At 37.3% G+C, this 13,657-nt stretch overlaps 1 protein-coding gene across 2 annotated transcripts in view; it reads left to right on the top strand.

Annotated features, from left to right (window-relative positions):
- The window catches only part of eva1aa (eva-1 homolog A, regulator of programmed cell death a), a 68,550-nt gene that overhangs the window by 41,803 nt on the left and 13,090 nt on the right, over window positions 1-13,657 (top strand). Inside the window, exon 1 of one of the 2 annotated variants that reach the window (XM_028041174.1) lies at window positions 874-1,398. The exons of the other annotated variant lie outside the window; for it this stretch is intronic. The gene's annotated coding sequence lies outside the window, so the exon portion shown is untranslated. Of the gene's footprint in view, window positions 1-873; window positions 1,399-13,657 lie in introns of those variants that run through there. 2 annotated transcript variants of the gene reach the window in all.

Below are 13,657 nucleotides of genomic sequence, written 5' to 3'. Positions count from 1 at the left end.
AAAAGCAGATGATTAGGATAAATATTGTTTGGAATGCTTTGGCTTCTTAGTCCTTGTTATATTGTTTGCAAATGTTCTTTGCAGAAAAAGCCCATATTAGTCAAAGACCTTTTTGGAGAATATATTATAAGAGTATTTAGAATCTGTGATGGACTGGCAACCTGTCCAGGTTACAATGATGTTCTGTTGAGCTGTTTACCAAAACAGCCATAGCCCTGTAGCTTAGAATTAATAAGAAAAAGTTGTTTTATGGTTTTGCAAAGACTATTTTACATCCAGTATATCTGATATCATGTCCAGTTTATATCTGTGCATTGTGCATCTTTGTCCAAAGGCAAGTGGAGCTGCCGTGCTTCATACATACGGAGATGTACTGACAGTCCTCTCTTTACCACACCATACTCTATGCCTAAAATGCCATTGTTTGTTGTGCCTCATTGTGCTTCCTTGGATCTAAAAAGCCAGAGATCAGCGCCAACTGACATTGAGAAGAAAACATGGTCCTCTCAACATTAGAGTAAATGAGTGGTTATGTTTCTCCCAAATGTCTGCCTACTGCAGATCTAATAATACATTTGTCCTAAAAGTTAGATATACTGTGCTTGGAATATCTCATCTTTGCAACCTGCCATTGCAGTGTGTCTTCAATTATGTGCAGCTCCTAGCAGCATGTTCCAGGTCACACACATCCGGCTTCCACATTTTCCAGGATCACTTGAATGAAATTCTCAAGTCATTTCCCGGAGCAACACTCTGACATTTCTCTTTGCTCTCCGTCTGTCTCGTGCTCACTCTCTCACACCCACCCACACCAGCCCCTCGCCTTCTATGACTTGCTCTGTCCCTCCCCTTTGTAATTCTGTTTGACTGCTCACTCACATAGCAGTGGAGGTGGACACTACACATGTCCCACGTCTCCCTCTCCCTGTCCCTGCCTCTCAAGCTCATTCTCTCTCGCGCTCTCTCTCTCCTGCTGTCACATTCCAGTTGTGTAAAGCCGGGTTTAACTTTCGCTATCGCTGAGAGTAGGAAGGAAGGCAGAGCTTAAGAGAGAAGAATCCTTATTCTCTGGTTTGGAGGAAGAAAAAAAGAGGTAACTCCCCTTGTACTTTATTTGACTAAAAAAGGGGGAGTCACCATAAAGGACCATACCTTCTTAAAGGGGCTATTCTTTGTTATCCTCCCTCCTTCCTTCCTTATGTTTCCTTTTTTGGCTCACTCTCTCTGATTCTGCTCAGACCCACAGTGGACTATTCACATGAGCATTTGTTTTTACGACTAAGATAGTTGCAGCTCTCGTGGCGGGGCAGAAGAGTGGTCTTTAACACGCCAGGCAGACTCCTAAGCTCAAAGAGAAAGAAGTCAACCCTGGAGGATTTTTCATTCAGCAATGTGTATGTAAGTGTCCCCTCGCCTTTTGCCTGAACACGCTCTTGAATTTCTCTGTTTCTGTCTGTCTTTGAACTGAAGTTGTTGAAGGCTGGTGGTGAAGATTGAACCAACTTTTTCTATCCTCTAAACTTTAAAAATGTTTGATTCTAAAGGATATTTCAAAATGAAAGAATATCTCAGATGGCTAAAATAATTTTGAAGTGAATATGTCTGCTACTATACCTATTTTGCTTTCCTATTCCTGTGAAATATAATCAGAAGCTAATTTGCAAGCTTAAAGTCTTATACTCATATGGACTGTGGATTCAGGAACAACTTGCCAGCATGCAAACATGAACATGACATAAACTGACAATCTCTCTGGTCTGCACTGTTACATTGATAGCTACGCTATTTGTTTACATATTTCAGTGTGACTATAGAAGATCAGCAGGTTTTCCTAATGAACGAACTGATTCAGCTTGAGTTTAACTCAACCGTGGGGTCCAGAGTTTAATAAAAATACCAGAGGCAATGAGATGTTCACAGCAAATGCCAACTGCTGACTCAAAACCGTACATACTGGCTGAAAATGTGAAGAAACACTGAAGCTTAATTAAAGTACTTCTAAAAAAAAAAAAAAAAAGTGTATTTCAAATCTTAATCTGAAATAAAGTTATCATTTTAAAAACTGACAATTTTGCTTATTTTTGTTGATGTGCTAAATCAATTTTCTGTTAAAAACCATCAGGCCAAACTAGACAACTTGTCAGTGGAAATAGTGACTTCTAAACAAGCCCGATTGTAAAACTGAAGAAAAAAAGAATAAATAAATACAAAATTATATTGTTTGTGAAGTTAAAATTAGAACATTTAAAGCATAAATAAATATTTTTCTGTAATAAATGTTCAATGTATTGAATGTAAGCAATACATCTTCAATGTACTTATGAATATGTTTTTCCAACACATTAATGCCTTTTTTGTCTGATTGATTTAAGAATGTTAGGAATGGGGTATTTAGTATTTAGGTAACTGATTTATTCATTAAAATACTGACATTAGTATTATTCCAGGATTGCAGCCCTTAAGGTTTGAAGTAACACTTTCCTTTGTTACTATTTCTTTATTTTTTATGGCTCAAAATTGTACATTTTAAGTGTCTAACTGTTCCTTAGTTAAAAATTGCAATTTCACTTATAACAAGGTCTAACAAATTAATCAAAATAATATCTGAATTTGAAAATGTATCACTTGGTATGAATTTTCTGTGTACAGTTAAGTGTATTGCTAATTTCGGCACTACTGCAAGACCACTGGCAACTGCTGTCCTACATCCAGGTTGATATCTCTTCATAATGTTGTCATAGGACTATTGCGGTTTCATTTGAACTTACTCTTAAGTCCAAAAGACAAACAACCATTTTGCTCCTATGGTGCTTCCACCACATAAATCCATACTTTTGTCACTTTATTTCATTATTTTGTTTGCTATTCTCATTTCCACTACTTTATGGTGTGGTAGCAACCAGAAGAATCTATATATCCAGTTATAGTATTAATTATAAAGCTCATGACACAAGTTCATGCAACAATTATATGCTACAATATTTCCTGTCAAAATAAAAAGTGTCCCTTGAGGAGATGCCCAGGTTGTGACTTTGTCTGGGCTGCTGTTATGGGCCCCATTATTAAAGTACATGTTTTAAGCTTGACACTGTGTTGTATTTGTGTTTTAGACTTATATTTTAGAGTTAGAAAGGAGTTACTTCTTGTGGTGACTCAATGTATCTAAAAGAACAGAGAAATATGTATATTCTCAAGGATGAGGATAGTTTCTCTTCAGACTACAAAAGGTGATCTAGATGAAAGTGGATTCATATTTGTAATCTATCCTCCAAAAATTTTGACTGCATTGACACCTGTGTTTAGTACAATCTGGATAGTATTGTGTCTCCGCTACTGAATTTTATTGTCAGGTGTGAGCTGGATTTTGAACTTGTCTCCATCTGTGAACAGTTGTGATATTAGCCTGCGAAGAGGTGATCTAAAATATTTTAGATTCAGCATTTCTTCTTGCTACCAATAAAGTGTGAAGTGTTGTAGGCTGGGCACAAAATATTTGCTTAGCAGTTTGGGGGTAAGTTGTTTATATTGCTTCCAAATGGTCTGGCTGTTTTATTGCATGCTACAAACAAATGTAAGCCATACATAGATGGTGAAGGCATGAGAATCTGCTACTCCAAGCATGTACCCACACCTACCCCTCCCTGCCAGTCAGGTTTGCTTCTAATTGATGCACGGCTGTTCCCCCTTAGTGCCAGTTTGCAGTGTCGGCCTGGACCCTCCCAAACCACAAGGGACTCTTTGTTTGTAATTTATGAATTAGTGTGTGGTTTGTGTTAGCAAAAGAGGAAGGGGGAGGATTTGTGGGGCAGGCGTTTTACAGCACAGACACAGGATTTAGGCCAGCAACTCAGGATGTTGGTTTGCCTCTGTTTGTTATTCCAGATTAGTACTTTGCATGCTCTTTGTAGATGTAGGGAGAGATTGGGAGGGCAGCAAAAATGATTAATAGGCAAACAGAACATGTTTTTCTATCTTTCTGTTATTCTTTGTCTAACCTTTTGTAGCTCTTTCTCTGTGACTTTGTGTTCCACAGTGCTGTGCTAATCAATCTGGATTTGGGTCTGGTCTCTAGATAAGACCAATGACTTAGTTCTAAAAACAGAGAGGAAGCAGAGTTGGAGCATCTCTTCATCCTAGTGGAGCCCAGACCCTACTGCACCTTCTACCACCCTTCTTTGCTGTCTTTAATCAAGTGGCTTCATTTACTCTGTCTTGTCTGAATATAACCTGGCACTGTACTGAGCTTTGGTCTGATTCTCTCACAGAAAGAACAACCCTTTTTGACCCCTTCATTTTTTTCCCTCTACCCTTGACTTCATTTTTATCCTTTCCTTCTCTGTTCTCTGTTTTTGCAGCCCAGCATGCATTCCTCAAGGCTTCAGTTCTCCTTAAGAAATGTTTTCTTTTTCCATCCTTCCTCTTACCTTTTTCTTCACACTTCAGTTGTCCTTTTCAAGAAATACTCTATTTATGAAAATATTTTGGGATAACTATACCGAGAGGCTAAAAATGATTTTAACACAAACATGCATCTACATGTTGGGTTTTAGATAGACTGGTCATTGCAAGTTCATGTACCATTTTATTGTATTTCTCTATTGTCAAACAACATCTAATATTTGCTGCTAGAAGCCACACAATTAAGTTGCTACAGGTCTGCGCTACTTACTTTGGTTCTTCTTCTCTTTAAGGTAATTTAATAGGAATTTCTTTCCTCTTTGGTCAGTTCTTTGTGCTCTGCCACAATTGGTAGGTCAAAGAGACTTCTTCTGTCCTATCTAAAAAAGCACCTGTGGTTTTGTCTTTCCTCTGATGTCCAGGTTACTGCCTGGACTGGTTCCATATTGGGGGATTTATGGGGACTTCTATTGCTAAAGGCAATAAATTATCTCCCAGTAAAATTTGCAAGGCTTGTCGTCCAGATTTAGGTAGAATTCAAGTCACTGAGGTAAGACAGTGAAAGGTTACTGAGGCTCACCCACACAGAGTACAGAAATTCATCACCTTAATGCTCTGTAGTTACATTTACAAATCCCAGTATGTTTAGTCTTGTGCTGATATAAAATTCTGATTTTTATCTTTTGCCATCCTGCCATGAGTAGATAGTGGTTTTTTTTGTAACACCTTTTGTGAAAGAGTGTTGTTGTGCCACAACAGGAGTCTAGATTTGGCTATGATTAACTATAAATTATTCCTTAGGTCAATTATTGATAAAACTAGTAATTTTGATCAAAATTACAAGTCAGGGCACCATGTATTTTAGGATAATAATAGCCAAGCAGTTCAGTCTCTGTTATTTCATATAAATACAAGCCTGATGTGGTTTGGGTTTTAAAATAATAAATTAAGTAATAAATGTTCAATATCCTTGAACAGAAAGATGTACAGACTACTTCTCTGCAACATATACATTTATTGACAAAAGAATTCAGTTAAATACTGTATTCAACAAACTCATTGAACTAGTAACACCCAGTAACACATAACCACTGAGAAAAAAATTAAAGAATGATGAAAATATAAAAACAAAGAAAATATTTAAATTTATTTAAAAAGAACCAAGAAAAATTTTACAATGATGTTACAGTTCAGCATCAGTTGTGAATATTGAAAAACCAGGTTCATTCAAAAGAAAGCAGTGCTTTATTTGTTTTGACTGAATTGGAAATCAATTAACTTTTTCAAAAATTGATTTGTAATCTATTTATTTTCTTATTTATGTACTTACTTACTACTTCAGTGACTGATTAATTAATAATTTGGAACACCAGGAGTGTGGCTGAAATGTACAGAATCTGACATTTTGCTGTTAAAACTATTTCTTGTAAGGCCATAGCTCTATAAATAACAACATCAATAGTTTATTGTCACCAGTTTGTTGTGGCTGACTGTGTGAACACAAAAAGCTTTGTCTTGGAAATGCCATAGCCCTTAGCTACATTTAGCTTAGATGGAAATTGTTTTAAGAAAATGGGAGATTTTAGAATGTTTTCGGGGCCATTTTATATAGATTAGGTGCCAAAAAAGGAAGGCAAAATACCCATGAAGGAGAAAGTCTCACCTTGCAGGATTATCTGTGATTAAAACATGCCTTCTGCTCGGAGGGATAGCAGAGAGCGGCAGCCTGTCAATAGCAATGAAGGAACCTGTAAGTATAAGGTTCCTTCTAAAGAATTCTGAATAAAACCACAAACCAGGTGTATTCCTTTGACTGGGGCAAATACAATAGAGTCACCTGAATATTTTTTGGATCCAGCGCTTCTGATCAAGGTGCAAAGCCTTTCTTCTGTCAGCGAGAGAAGGGGTCTCATGTAGTGCACTTGTCTCCCCTATGTCACAGTCATGAAAGACCAATAAAAGAGAGATAGTATTACTTCAGTATCAATTGTAACGTCGTCACAGTGTCATGCATTGAAACTCCTCCTCTTGTTGAAACTGAAAGTAGGTCAATGCGGTACATTGTGGCATTAATAGTTCTCACACCAAACTCCTGTATTCAGTCCTTCATGGCTGGAGGCTCAACAGCATGACTGCAGTGCAACAGTGATGTACTAATTTAAAACAAATTATTATATAGTTGACATTTTAAACTTATATTTGTCATATTTTGTGTTAGCAATTAGCATGATCAGCACATTTGACATTAATAACTGTATACTGGTTTCTCTGTGTGTGTGTTCAAACTTACTCATAATTCGGACATTTTATAAAAGGCTGATGACATTTCGTAGTATGCAATTATCCATGAAAGATTAGAAACAACACATTGGCAGTATTGATATCTTCTGAAGTTGGAAACTTCATAAAACATCGCTGGGCAGAAATTAATTCTTTGTTGGACAGTGACTTTTGTTTCTGAAAATATTAAGCATAAAATGAGGAAAACATCAAAGTACGAAATGGCCAAAGATAACTCCTTGTGATGCTTCAGCACTGACAGAAGTTTTGTAGCAGCTCGACTGAATATATCTCAGTAGAAAATACAGTTTCTCTTCAAGTCTTTGTTCTTCCTCTGACATTAGATTTAAACATCTGACTGATACTTAGCTGCTTTTTCCCTAAGTAACTACAGCCACACTGAAACATGTGGTCACAACTATCTGGTAGCCTAAATAAGTGATGCATTCACAGATTCTGAAAAGACTGGATTTTTTAGCTTTATATTTCTCAGTTAAACGTAATGATGCTTGGTTGCAATTCTATACAAAATCCCACACACATTGAGTAAACAGACTGTGGCAATGTGGTTTATAAAATATATTTAAAAATATTCAAATTTTACTGTGGGAGTCTAAACAATATGTTTTTTGACAAGAGGACTTCTTTAAAGGTTTTATTCTGAAAGGTTTCTACCTTCATAGTTGGCCCTTTAAGAATACCTTTTTCAAGGCCTCATGTTGAGGGTGAAGGACACAGCTCTTTTGCAAAAGAATAAATGTGTTGGCAGTAGAAGACCCTTAACAGTAGACCAAGTAATTAAACCAAAGCTCTGCAGCATGAGGTAAAGTGGAAAAAGTCCAGTCCAGAGGCCCATACCTTCTTTGTGAGTATGTGTCAGGCTTTTTGCTCAAGGTGAGTATGTTTGCCCACTTCCCTGTCTGGCCAGGTCTGTGTATTCTGGACGCTGGTCAACAGCTATCTGCCAGTTACTGTTCACATTAAATTAAATGGGTGCCTTTTTATACTGGCTTCTTTTCGGGGGTGTATACATATAACATGTTTTGTTCTCTGTAGCAATTTTGTCCCACATTAGTAGAAAAAAGTAAGGAGCATTTGTTAGTCAGAAGTGCAACTTTTGGGAGATAACTAAGTATGTGCATTTTATGCATCTAAATAAAACAATACTGTACCAACAGTATTGGTTTTAAAATTTGTTTGCAAATAGTTTTTAAAGGCTGCATGCTTTTGGAAATGTAATTGCTCACTTCACTCTTAAAAATTTATATAACCACTCATGTCGTAATATTAAGTTTTGTAAACATCTGGTTGGCCCAAGTATGTCAATAAGGAAAGGGCATTTAACCATGTAACCCCCAAGTGAGGTAAAGCAGGATGTCAGGAGTTTTACATCATTCAATAGGAATCCAGAATATCGAAGGCAAAATAACAACACTTGTATAAAGCAATAAGTATACTAAACCTTTTAGTTGGATGTGGCGCATGTTCATTTTGCTGTTCTGTTCTCAACCCGAATACTGGTGTAGAGTAGCATGTGGTGTTTACAGCCCTCTTTTGGCTTTTCCCTCTTCTCTCCCCACTGTCACCTCACCCAGTCTCACCCTATTAAGCTCAATTTGTTCTGAGAGGCGAAAATTGCTTTGAGCCAAGAAAACACTTGTTGGGTGAGCAGAACAAAGTTAAAACTTGTTTCAGACATGTATTCAGTGTGTGGATTGAAAAAAACAATGCTTATTGAAACTGAGATGTAAATAAGAAAGGAGAGACATTTGCAATTATTTTTTAAATAATTTTCATGGAGTTCAATTGTAGTACAAATAAATGAACTGATGTTATGCCATGCTCGCATGCCAACAGAAAGAAGAAAGAGTCATAGAGGATGAGGTAAAGTGTTGCTTGCATGACTGTTTATTAGAAGCCTGGAGACTTTCAAAAAGCCTAAACACCCCTGAACCAACCTTTAAGACCTCCTATAAAGCTTGAAATGTTTTGAAGCAGGATTACAGAGTGCAAATTTAATGAACATTCATTAGAGGAGAGGTTTCTATCTAAACATATGCAAGTCAGGCCACATGAAGCACATTTTTTACACTTTAACCATTGGTCTTGGGTTGCATTTCGTCAGTAGTTTTATTCATGGTGTATTACAAGCTTTACAAATTAACAAACAAGTTTTAAAAATGGCCTCCTAATTTCTTATAATTAAGGATATTTCACAAATTAAGTGTTAAATCTTTTTCTGTACACCTCCTGTGTTGTCAGTATTCATTTTTTAAAATTTAAATAAAAGCATGCTAAATGTGATTACATTATCTCTTTGTTTTAAGCCTTAGAATGTGAAAACTACATTGAACTGTTTAAAATTTTGACTTCATCTTCAAATTGTTATTTTGTGACCTTTGATGCTCCACATCTAACTGATAATCTAAATCTATCAAAGTTCTAGACTGAAGGACCAAGATTTTCTAAATGTTACATGATCTGTGAAGGTTTTAGTGTGAGAGCTCTGTTTTGTTGATAAAGATCTGACAATGGCAATTTGGGCAAAACACAGGACGCAGAGTTAAGTAAACATGTGATTGATGATGGCCTGAAACAGCCGGGGTCAGTCCACTTATCACATGGCGGATGGCTCTTCTTCAAACAATATTGATCTGTAATTGTTGTTTTCTGGGTCAAAAGTTATCTACATTCTGTTGCTTATAGGTCTCCTCTGTGTTCCAAGGAAAGGCCACACAGGGTTAAGCAGGAGGAAGTAAACCTAACACACTCAGTCTTTACTTCTGAGTGTGTAACTTGTTCCTTAATGTTGCAAGCAGTCTGTTTTTTAAAAGTGGAAGTTAAGTGACAGACTCAATGTAATTATACCACAAACTTTTAACACCTTACTCTGTGTATTTATTGGAAATTTAATGTGAAAGACTGACCCAGTAGTGTACAATTCTAAAATGTAGGGGAAAATATCCATGGTTAGTAACTTTGTTCCTAAAAATAAATCTATTTAAAATAGGTTAATGTAAGTTAAAATTGGATTGAGAACATCTGTGAAAATCAATTTTAAATCCCCATTTTTCAAACAGATTTTTAATTTGATTTAGGTCTGCATGCTCCTGCCACCACCAAATTTCACCATGGCGATGGTGTGTTTTGGGTGATGTTAGGTGTTAGTTTGCCATGACACATATCTTTTTGCATGTCGGACAAAAGGTCTCACCTGACCAGAGCACGTTCTTCCACATGAAGATTCCACAACAGAATCACCAGCGCATGTCTACATTTTACAATTATGCACTGTTTTGGGAATCACATAAATTCCCAAAACGACATTTGATATTTGTGGCATCCGGGTGGCAAAATAAGAAGAATTTCAAGCGATATACTTTTGCAAGGCACTGAATACTAAAATTAGTTTTTAATCCTTAGTGTGAAAATCAAGCGTATCTCTGGATAATAATAATATTTTTCGCTAAAGGCTTCAAATCTATTTTCTCCCACTGGTATTAGTCCCAGGGTCCGTCTTAAATAGCCTGCAGGCTCAAAGCTCCAGCGTGGCTGAGTACAGTACAATCCTGCAGGCTTGATATTTATAAAATCTCCCAGAGAACATCCATCACTCTGATCTCGAGCCAGAGCCCACTGATCTGCACTCTAAGCACCAAAGTGGTTGTACTCCCTTCCTTTTCCCTTCAACAAAGATGCGAGCAATGATGGAAGAAGGAATGGCAAGAGAAAAAGTGGGAGGAAAAGCAGTTTTGTGTCCTTGTTTGGCATACTTTTTTCTACTTTTTTTCTCCCAGTAGGCCATCTGTTTCCTGCCTGCAACATGACACCCAGTGCCAGATTGGGTTCTGCTAGTTTTGGGGAGTGTGCGCTGTTGTGGGGTTTATGATTAACTGCTATGCTAACCCTAGAAGGCTTTTATGTTGGTACGGAGCGACCCATGTGGCTGCATGTGATTCGGGTGTGACATAATAAACGTGGTTCATCAAAACTGTGTGGGAACCACTTTCTTCTGCAGCACTGATTCATATGGAGCATGTTACTTTGGGACATTTGATTTAGTAATGGGGTATTTTATGTCAATTTATTAGATATGGAAACGTTCCATTTCATTGGTTTTCTGTATGCTCTAATGGAACAATGCTTGAAAAGTGTCTGTTTTTTCTCAGATAAGATACTTAAGTGTTGTATGTGAGAAGAAACCTTTTTAGAAAACACTTTTTATAAAAACTAAATTTGACTACTTTTGGGTCTTGGAACAGTCCATAAGCAGCTTCATTTGAACTTTTCTATAGCTTTTAACACACCTGTCCTATAGGGAATTTTCCATCCACAGGCCCACACTGAAAAGCTGGATGCTTCTTTCACAGTGTGTGCTTCTTTTTTTTTTTAACAGTGTGCATAACTACATGTCAGCTATAGCTCAGCCAGCTTTCTGAGTTGCACTTAGCTTAGTCACAGTGTACCCAGGTCTCTATGGGACTGAATTTAGCTTCCTTCAAATTATCTGGATATTGAGATGGTATTTTTTCACATTTGCAAGATTTTGCTTATAGGGTCCATTGCACCATGTAAGCTTTTTACCTTTGTATGCAGTCTGGCAGGGTTGCGCTTCGACAAGGCTTTTTTTTTCATTGGCATGTATGTAGTTTTGGGAACTGGTAAATCAAAAACTTGTTGCTCATACTTCATACATATTTTACCTTTTAGCGAGAATGCATGCTAAATGTTTGGATTGGAAGAAGCAACAGACATGTTTGTTAGGAATGCATTGCTGTAGAAATTGAGCAAATACCTACTAAGCTAAGTCAGATTAAGTCTTATATGACATCTCTGTAAACACACAATTGCAGATCACCTTTATCCATTTTCATAGATGGTGCAATTTTTCTGCTCAACAAAAAATCTACAGATATTAAATGCAGGTTAAAGCTATCTTACCTCCATCACTCCTTCAAGAAAGTAAATTTTTCTTTTTGCCACAGTAAGCCACAGTTGCCTTTCTTCTTCTCTTCCCCGTGCTCAGTCTGGCAACTGAGTGCTGGATATTTACTCTGTCTCATACAGCTGAGCGTAATGTGTCAAATGGTGACATTTGTATTCTGTATGTGCTTATGCAAGTCTGGCTTTGGTCAAATCAGTAAAAGGGATTGTAAGAAAAGACAAGCCACAGTTGGCTGTCCAATCAAGGTCTTTTGTAGTTTTCAAGACAACAGAATTTACAATTGTTGTTAAAATACTTGACTGTAAAACTTGCACAAATCTAATATTGTTATTGAATTGCTCATAAGGATTGTTTATGTGTGGCGATATGTGCAGGTTCTCTGGTCTGTGCAAAGCACTTCAGCTGCAGCAGGTGTTTATTTTAAAGACTGTTGTAAAAGTGTCTGGAGCTGTCTCTGAGTCTAGCGTTCCTCTCTCGGCTGATCTCTTGCGCTCTGTCTTTCTGCTCTCGTAACCCTGGGGACATGCCTCCACATCTGTTTGGTCTCAAGCTGTTTAAAAGCCATGGCTGTGTCGACAGGAGTCACCGGAAATAGAAGCACACGTATTCGTTGTTTTAGGAAATATAGACTGCAACACAGACAACCAGAACATCTCTACTGTGTGAGTGGAAACACATCGGGCATAAATTTGAGTCTTTACCTTGATCGGTTGACCCAAGAATCACTGTGGGATCTGTCTAAAAACTTTCTCATTCCCCTTTGAAATGAAGACAGGGCATGTTTATAGAGACTGTCCTGCTCTCTTTTACTGTCTCTCCTCTGTGTCTGTTGATCACAAACAGCTGCTGAGTGCATTCTGTAGTAGCACCTGCTTACTACTGTCTAACTATGGATCTGGTTCTAATAATAGTTGACAGTAGAATCATGTTAGAAATTCTCTGCTGGGAAAGGATAGGTCTGGTAATTGCACCTGGTATGTGGTACAAATGCATTTGGTGGCATACAATGTATCAGTTTTGCATATATTCCTAATATGTAGATGTGAACTGTTTCCTATGTGGGTCCAGATGTGAGGAAATGAAGCAGCTTTTAAGCAGCATGGTGCAAATACGGTGGTTGTGACTCTAGAGTCATCTGGAGATTACATCACAAATGCTAAAATACAAGACTTTTAAGTTGATGTTTAAAGTTGATTCTGGACCTTTATTTGTCTCAAATCACAAATCTTTATGCAACATACAAGAAATATAGGAAGCTTAGGTATAATTTGATTCATAGTAATTTCAATGTTTAGCAGTTTCAATGTTAAAGTAAGCATTACTTTAACATTGAGTGATGCTCAATGTTAAAGTCAGCATTACTCACTTCAACATTGAGTTCGTTAAACCTATTAACTTACAAATAATAACTCTAATACACTCTTGTGTTTAAACCTGTTGGGTTTCACTCACCTTAGAGTAATAATACACCAGTACTTTATATTCTTTTCACCCAATAATACAGCTCTCAGTAAGAATAATAAACTCCAAATACTATTCTATTAAAGTCAAACACACACACACACACACACACACACACACACACACCTGTATGAGGTATGAACATATATTAAACACAATAATAAAATAACAAAATTGCAAATGTTTCAGTCTTTTAGTTTCACAAAACCTAAGTTAATGTGGGCCCACACTTCAATGTCCACCTACGCCAGCAATGATTAACTAAAACATAGCCCCCCCCCCAAAAAAAAACCTGTTGCAGGCCTGTGATGGTGAAGCGTGGAATCGTGGTACCTTACTCCAAAGGAAAAATCTTGAACCTTCATGAAATAAACCTGTCCTTAGTCCCAGTTGGCAAGATTTTGTCAGCTCCTTCACCAGTCACTCGGTCCACAGGATTCAGCAAGCAGCAGGAAAGTCCAACGGAGAGACAGTCCTCCAGCAGTCATACAAACTCAGTGTAAGTTCATCTCTCTGGACTAGGCTCAGTTCTGGAATGCTCCCACGATGGAAACCTTAAGTCTTCTGTTAGCC

This window comes from Xiphophorus couchianus, chromosome 15 (assembly GCF_001444195.1).
Source record: "Xiphophorus couchianus chromosome 15, X_couchianus-1.0, whole genome shotgun sequence".
NCBI lineage: Eukaryota > Metazoa > Chordata > Actinopteri > Cyprinodontiformes > Poeciliidae > Xiphophorus > Xiphophorus couchianus.
The sequence above is the reverse complement of the archived record's forward strand: the minus strand, read 5'-3'. Positions and strand labels throughout refer to the sequence as shown.